General features: G+C 56.0%; 1 protein-coding gene across 2 annotated transcripts in view; it reads left to right on the forward strand.

Moving 5' to 3' along the window:
• Nucleotides 1-8,465, forward strand: part of MBP (myelin basic protein) — a 36,860-nt gene that overhangs the window by 8,490 nt on the left and 19,905 nt on the right. The gene's annotated exons all lie outside the window — the stretch shown is intronic.

The raw sequence follows: 8,465 nt of genomic DNA on the forward strand, positions 1-8,465 counted from the left end.
GCACAGCCTCGACTGGGGGTCCCGCCCAGACGGGGTGGGACCAAGGTGAGGACAAGCTCCTGGAGCGAGCCTGGCCCCCGAGGTGGCCGGCAGCCATGGCCTTGACCCGCCTGTGGCCCCGTCTCCTCGGAAAACCGGCGCCTAGCGGACACGGAGCGCCCGCCGACCACGAGGTGAGTGAGCTCTTCCAGGCGCCAGCCCAGCTGAGCTTCCCCGGGGGAGGACCTCCTTGCCGGCTGCCCCTCGGAGCTCGTAGGGACCGACCGTAGGGACAGCCACGTGGACGGTGGGCTGGGGCGACCCCGGGGGAGGCGTGCGATCAGCCCAGGTCAGACTCAGCTCGCAGCGGGCACAGCCCCGCCCGGACCTCTGCTCTGGGACCCCAGCAGGCGCTGTGCCCGGGCATCGACCGGCCTTTCCAACCTTGGGAAAGCGCAGGAGGTTGAAACCACGTGGCACGCGACAGGAAAGCTAGGCCCCGAGGGTGAGGATGGGGCCCCAGGAGTCCCGCTTGTGGATCTTCCTCTTCAAACGAAGCAGAGGGCCCAGGGGAGCGGGACCCAGGCAGCCGGGAGCTGTGCCCGCAGCTGAGACCCACGGCGGAGCCCTCCGCCCCGCACGGGACAATGTGACCACAGGGGCCTGCGGGACCGGCTGGTCCCAGGGGAGGAGCGGATCCATACGACGTAAAGGGTCGCGGCTCCCGGACGTCGGTACAGGGGAGGCTGGCCGAGCGGCCGCAGAGCCCAGGGCCCGAGCCCGTCGTAGGACCCGGCCACGGGAGCGGTGCCGGGGCTGCTGGCTGCCGGAAGGGCCTTGCTGTCAAGCCCCCTGGGGTGGAGACAGCTGCAGGGGAGCTGGAGGGGTGCTGCCGCCGAGCCCGGGTTTCATGGGATTCGCGTTTCAGTTGTGACCGTCGTGCTCACCGGTGCAGAGGGCCCCTCGGTGGCTCCTTCTGAAAGCCAACAGCCCCACCCCCGGGGAGGTCGAGAGGGCCCCGTCCCCCTGGAGGCACATAACCTCTGGGGCCCTCGGGCCTTGGCCTGGTCCAGACTCAGCCTCGAGGAAGCCAGGGCTGGGCCCCAGAGGCCTTCTGGGGGGGCCCTGGGCTCCCAGGCCAAGTGCGGAGAGCTGGGGCGGACGCTCGCTGTTTTCTGGCAGCGGGGATGCGGGTGGGCAGATGGGGACCCACGTGCTCCTTGTGCCCGAAGCCGCTGGGACCCCCGTCCTCCCCTCCATGGGACACGTCGCCATCGGAAAGCAGGCCCGCCCCACCAGGAGGCAGAGACAGTGCCAGAAATCCCAGACGCAGTGCGGAGCGGGGAGGGCCAGAGGCCAGGGCTTTGGCATTTGGGGATGTTAGGAAACTTACAGCAGAATGATGCTTCTCTGTTGGTGGAAAAAGGGCCGCAGCCCTGCCCTCCCCAGCTTCATCCCAGACAGACCTCTGTGCCCGCATGTACACAACTGGCCAGAAATGCATGAGGTCCACACAGCAGCCCCAGGGGACGCAGCATGGGGGCCGGGCGTCCGCGGCCTCCAGTTACTGGCCTTTGCCTTTGCTGTTTGTTCACTATGTCTTCCTCCAGCACGCTGGATTCTTCAGTGTTTCAAGAAAGAGCTTATGTTTCTCGGAGTGTTAACGGCCCCGGGCACGGGAAAGCACTGAGGGGCCAGGTGGCACGAAGTGGTTTCAGAATACGACAAAGGGCACATGGAGTAGGCTTGCGGGAGGGCCAGGAGCCGTGGGGTGAGGCCACGGCCGGAGGGCTGACGCAGCGGCGGGGGACGGCGGTGCAGGACCACCGGGTGGCTCGGGACCGAAAGCTTCCTCCTCCTTCCCCGCGGTTCAGAAACGTAAAGTCGGCAAGAGCGACTGCAGGCTGGCGTCCTGCACCCGGACCGCCTTCTCCCTGTCTGTCTGTCTCTCCAAACAAACACACCAGGAAGGGTGAGAGAGCCCCACCTACTACATGTCAAGGAACAAGCGGGCTCAGCACTGGCTGCGCTTCCAGGACTGGGTCCCCTGCGAGGAATCCCCTGATTCCAGGAGCCTGAACACTTCTCTTGATTCTGACACAGGGCTGACCTTGAGGGCTGGAAGAGGACCATGGAAAGTGGGAAGCCCAAGGCCACACGTGAAATAATATCTGAGGACCCGAAAGCAAGCTGGGAAAGCCCGAATTCCAAGGCAGAATCAAGGAGCAAATATACAACAGGGAAGACAGCTCCGTGGGGAGACAGGCAGAGCCTTTCCTCTGGTTCCTCCATCACGTCACCCTGGCTCCGCACTGCTGGGCCTCTGTAAGCTGCATGACCCAGAGCGCCTGGCGCCTGCGGATGGAAGGAACTGGAAAGGTGCCCAGGGCAGGGAGCGCGGAGCAAGTGCCTCGCCCCAGTAAACCCCGTCCCACCCACACCTGCACGTCTGGGCCCTGGAGATGCAGGAAGAACAGAGGGGGAAGCCCCTGTTCCCACGCCCATCAGCTGCTCTCACTGGCTTCCTTAAGCTCCTCTGCCTGCATCCCACAGACCCCGGGAACTGGTCCTCGCGGCCTGGAGAGGACACTGCCTGGACGCCCGGCCCGGGAGGTGCCCAGAGGTTCGTCCAGAGCCGCCCTGCCCGCTGTGACCCCAAAACCAACCGTCCCCAGGATGCTCGGGGGGTAAGGAGTCGGACTCTTAGCACCTGGACAAGCACAGGGTAAGGATGGAAACACGGCGTGGTGCGTCTGAGTCCACTGCCCAGCCGCCGTGTGTCTGCTCTGAGCCTCCTTTCCTGGCCTGAAAAGCACACCAACACCAGAAATAACCGTCCGTCCTGCCGACGCCCCGGGCCCCCGTGCTGATGGAGAGAAACATCCGGAAGCTGCAGGCGCATCGAGGGCGCGTCAGGCCTGCTTCCCGCAGGGACCCTGCGAGGCCGCCCCAGCTCTAGCCTGGGTTCCTGCTCTCAGGCCTCAGTTTCCTCACCCAGAAAGCAAAGGGGTCAGAGTCGGTGACTGCAAACATCTCTCTGAAGACTGAGACTCCATGGTTATTTCCTCAAGTCTCCAGGGACCTCTCGTAAGCCCAGCCCCGCCAACCCCGAGGTGCTCGGGGTGACTCTGTGCCTTAGGCTCGTGGGCTGCTGTTCTGCTCCCGGGAAGCACAGCCCCCAGACCCCAGGCATCACTCACATGGAAAGCCTTCCAGAGGCTTCCCTCGTATTTAGCCGTCAGGTTTTCTCGATTGATTTCTTCATGATGCCCAAGCAAATGGCTCTGACCAGAGCTGGGTGGTTCTGATGGGCCCTGGAGGTCTGGCCATGGGGACCCAGAGCAGAGCGAGTGGGACCCTGTCCACCTGGGCGGAGGCCGACTGGCGGTCGTGGGGCCGGGCCCCTCCTGGGCGACCGTGGTCTACTCCCCCCACACCCGACGGGCTGCCCCCCCAGTGCAGTTGCGCCCGGGCCTGCGGCCTTCACTTGAAGGAAAGACTGTTGCAACTTGGCTTTTCTTCCAAAATAATCTTCCATACTCTGCATCCCTTAAACCACTTGCTGTCATTCTGCGCAAGGAGACTACTGAATTCTAAGCCAAGCAAAGGCATCCGGGCGGTTTACGCCTCTGCTGAGCTGTTATTTTGATGTTTATGCTGGGAAGTCTTCTGCGTACCTGAGACACATTGAGGCCTTTAAAAATGGGTGCCTGGGAGCAAGGAAAACAGTCAGAGCGGTTAAGGCTGACATCTAACCTGTCCTCCCGCTGTTCTGGAAGGAGACACGGGAGGCCTCCAAACCCACGTTCAAAAGCGTCGCTCTCAGCACCAGCCCAGGCACCCTGAGTTCGGGAAATAGTGGTGAGCCTTCCCTGCGGGGACGACGAGCCCAGACCTCCGGCTGTGAGCTCTCCAGGGCTGCCCGAGACGAGGAGGGAGGAGCTGCCTTATGGGACAAGGGAGGGGGGCCTGGGCACCGCAGAGGGAGCCTCACGTCCCTGGCGGGACGGCCCAGGGGCAGCCGCGCATCCTGTCTGGACGAGAAGACGGAGCTGTGGGTGGAGAACACAACGGTCTGCGGTGTCCTCGCCGACGTGGCCGCAGCTCCCAGCTCTGGCCAGGCCCTTATCCACTGCACTGCCTCCTGTTCCACCATCCTGGCCCGCCCACCGGGGTGAGAGTGGAGGCCAGGCCTCGGAGCCCCGCCCGAGTTTAACCCCCCTCGGGGGCCACGCAGCCACCACACGCTCACTGAAGGAGCGGACGCGCTGGCTGTGACTTGTGACACTGACTTCCTGTGTGCCGGTGTCCAGGGTGACCTCATGACCACATCCCAGGTTTCGTTCTGTCCTTGCCAGGAGGCCTCTGACCCCGATCTTTGGACGGCCGTCCCGTGGAGGCAAAGCCATCGGTGCAGAGGAGGCCGGGGGCTTCGGTTTCCTCGTTTCCAGTGAAACATCACAGAGGAAACCAGAAGCCGCCATGCCTCCCGCAGCCCGCTGCCTTTGGCTTCACAGGCTGCTAAGAGGGTAAACTCTCCAGCTTGGAAACCGGCCCCTCTAACCACGGGCCAGGCAACAGCCCGAGCTGAGCGGAGGACCAGGGACGACACACACCTCCGCACAGCCCGCGCCCCGCCCGCCTTCTCACATGCCAGTATCTGAGAAGAAACGTGTCATCAGAACAGGCAGCAGGTCCCCGAAAATCTCCACCTCAATGAAGGTCTGCCTGTGAACCTCTCCCGTAACTGAGAAAAGCCCGCGGCTGATACTGCATGGCTTTGTCTAAAGAAAGAAAAAGCCCACGGCTTTAATTAAACTCCTTTGAGTTAATGATTCAGGAACAAACATATTCTTAAACTTGCCAAGGGCAAAAACGCAGGGCAAAACTGCGTAGGTCATTCAGACAGAAAAGAATTCTCTCCAGATTGCAAAATCTAAATGCCTTGACCTTGCCGGAAAAAATCTAATGCTCTCTCTTGAGGCGTATTAGAAGCTGTTTGACCAGAAATGGAGCAATTGCTTGCTCTGAAAAACATACATACACAAAACTAGGAGCGTGGCCAAAAGGCCCAAGATAACCTCGTGATCCAGTGATTTCTGGGAACGGCCAGAGAGCATCGTGCGGTCAGGGTGTGGGGATTAAAACATGCCGTGTTCATCAAGACCAGCTCTGAAAGGGGGCAACTCAATAGCTCGAAGAGTTTCCAGCCAGATGTGTCATGTCTTCCACAGGCCTGTGACCTTTGGGTCACATGCTCTAGTCCAGAGTACTTATTTTACTGGCAGCTAGCTCAGCACCTGGGCCAGTCGCCACAGGGGCATAAAGCTGCCACAACCCGTCCTTCCAAAGGGCTACAGAGAGGTAGAAGGGCAGACAGACAGGGCAGCCACGGATAAGAGTCATTCAGCACAAGATATGCTGCTGCCTCTTTCAGGAAGTCCTTAAGGAGGACAAAAATCGCCAAAACAAGATTTCTGAGGGTGGTGAAGGATTTTTATAAACCATCGAAAGAAGTGTGAAGCAAGAGGAAAAGGGCAGAAGAGGTATATCCATTTCATAGTGAACTACGGGCCGTGGTTCTTAAATATAAAGAAAACGATACGCAAGAAGCATATTTGGTTTCCTTACCACTTTCACAAGGAAAAAAATCATTTTATTGATCCCAAGTCTTACTCTGCTGTTCTCCCTTATTGTCGGCAGTTCAGAAAAACAGTGACACTGTTATAGTCTGTGGTTCCAAACAGGTTAAAGAGATGAACCGCTTAACTGCCTGGATCTGGGTTTATTGAGGGTGCCACAAAATCAAAGATTTCTCTGGCGGAAAAAAGGAGAATGCAAGTTCCTCTGCTCCCCGTGTCTCTGGACCACTGGTGAAACCATCTACTAAAGGCGTGTATCCTTAATGCCACTTGGCGGATATTTGCACAATTCTGTTGTGTTCAACGTGTAAATTGAAGGATTAAGTATCAAAGATGTTTGCTCGTTGGATGGCTGGTTAGTGGATGCTTTTAACCACATGAACAAAATAAATAGAAGCTGCAGACAGTACAGTCCGCTTGGATTGAGGCATAACTTTTCCATTGAAAGTGGGAGCTGATCGACCCCGTTTTAATTACGTAGAACTGCATCCTTCCAAATAACAATGAACCTGAAAAATCTCATCTCTCTCACTAGATGTGCCGCACATTTGTCGTATCCAGTTACCAGTGTTTACCAAGATAAGTAGGAACTCGTTTTCTAGTAGAGCAGTGATTACAGCTTTCCCAGTTCTCTAGATATTAACCGACATCTCTGATTGATGCCACCGAGAGACACTAGTTTGTCCTTATATCTGAGCACATTTTTGTTTCTAGCGCGTGCGCCACACCTTCACAGCTTAACAGGAGGTAAGTCTGCAAACTTGGAAAAGGGTCTTCTCCGTTCCCTTTGGTCACGTGACTGGCCCGTGATTTCTCCACCTGCTGCTAGTGTTTGGTTTGGGACATTCCTTCTCATGCACGTGGAATCCACAGGAATCTTGGATGACACAGCAGATTAAAACATGGAGCTGGGGCTGAAAGGAGACCGCAGGCTCTTCACTTAACCCCTCTGAGTATCCACTTCCACATCTGCAAAAAGAGGTGGCCACACAGAGCAAGATTTCTGGTCTGTGACCAGCTGGGGTGAAAATAATAATGTGTCCACCCTGTGTTTTCAAAGCAAGTAGAGCCACTTTCTTTGCTCCTTTTTTTATATTGGATCCTTCTAGGGACACAGGGAGAAACGTGCGTTCCTGGAACTTGTATGATTGACTTGACTAAGAAAGTGCCAGTAAGAAAATGGTCACTGCTTTTAGCCACTGGATATGACCATCTGGACACATTTGAGACAGATCCACAGAGAGGCCACTCCGGCTGTGTCATTCTGACATGGCACCAGGACCTCTCACTGAGGCGGGCTGCACAGGGCCTTGGCCGCCTCAGGTTTCCTTTCACAGGGTTAGGAGTTTGCTGATGGGCCAGACCCGGGGCACCTCGGAAATACCCATAGCCACAGACCCCGACGGATGGTGGGTTGAGGTGCCCTGGCATGAGGGCACCTGCATCAGTCACCTCCGTGAAAACGCTCGATTTCCAAGTTTAAAAAGGGCAGCAGTTTCCAAATAGCAGCTCCACACAGAGCTCATGTCTGTTCACATCACATAGAAAAGACGGAGCAGGTATTACCAACACTAGTTATCAGACACACATTGTCTTTGAAGGACCAGTTTCTCCCAAACTAGCACACAGTAAGACAGAGTAACAGCGCAGGAAGAGAACATGCTTCCTGTTAATGCCTGTGATCTGAGGGAAGCCAGAACACAGTTATGATATTTAAAAGATGTTCTCATCTTGCAACGAACCTCAAATCATCACACCGGGTTTTAAAGTACCAGGGAGAGAGCTGGTCCTATAACAGGCTCGTAGTCTCCTGTGTAGCTACTATAAGCCATGAGTCTACACCTGGGCGGTCCTCAGATGTTTTTCCTCACGCTTGTGTATCTAATGATGTTATTCTCCTGGTCCCTCCTTTGCACTCATCCAATGTCATTCATCTGGAGGAGAGAGGCAAGCAAACTAAAGCCTGGGCAGAGAGAGGGGAGACCGCCTGGGCTCACAGGGTCCAACAGGGAGCACACAGGTGCCTCTCGGGTGCAGAGCCCGGGAGGGGTGGACGCAGAAGGGGGAAACGTCCCAGAGCCATGGATTCACTCTGATTTCCATCATTGGCATTCTGAGGGTGGATTCAGGAAAGAGTCTAAATTCCTCTCACAGACAAGAAATAAAGCAAGCGCTAGAACTCTTTTTTTTCCCCCTAAGCACAAAACCCCAGGCACAGTGAATACTAATTTTTTCAAGAGGCAGCATTTTCTTCTGAGAGGGACTGACTCTATCCATTTGTTTCTAATCAAATGCAAATGCAAATGACGATGCTGGCAGATAGCTCATCCCCGTTTTCGTAAGACAGCCGCTAGAGTCAAAGGAATGAATCTTTACCCAATCTGATGAGCACTGATCTTCAGATGTGTCAGGCAAAAACTAATCCCCCGTTATTACTCGCAAGTTTAAGGACTCACAGCTCTCCAACAAATTGGAAAAACAGTTATAAAATCCTTCCGGTTATCTGGAGACGGGACTGGAAAGCAGCCGGGAAGCCAAGTGCACGAGCCCCCCCTGCTGGTGAAGGACATTATCACAAGTGGAGGGAAAATGAATCACAATTTTTCAAAACCAGTACAATGAAAACAGGCTAATGGAAAAGGCAGTTTATGTTAAAAATTCATGAAGTGGTTGTCCTTTATCCCATGGCTTTCCTCCAGTAGTGTTTAAATTTTTTAGCATAATGTTATTTTATTTTCCACCAAGAAGTTTATTGTTTTGTTAATCACGATGCCAAAAAAGAGTAACACATCAGTGCCACATAACCCTGCGCGTGCTGCGATCACGTGCCGAGGCCCCTACACG

The sequence above is a fragment of the Lipotes vexillifer genome, unplaced genomic scaffold (assembly GCF_000442215.2).
Source record: "Lipotes vexillifer unplaced genomic scaffold, Lipotes_vexillifer_v1.1 scaffold196, whole genome shotgun sequence".
Taxonomy (NCBI): Eukaryota; Metazoa; Chordata; class Mammalia; order Artiodactyla; family Lipotidae; genus Lipotes; species Lipotes vexillifer.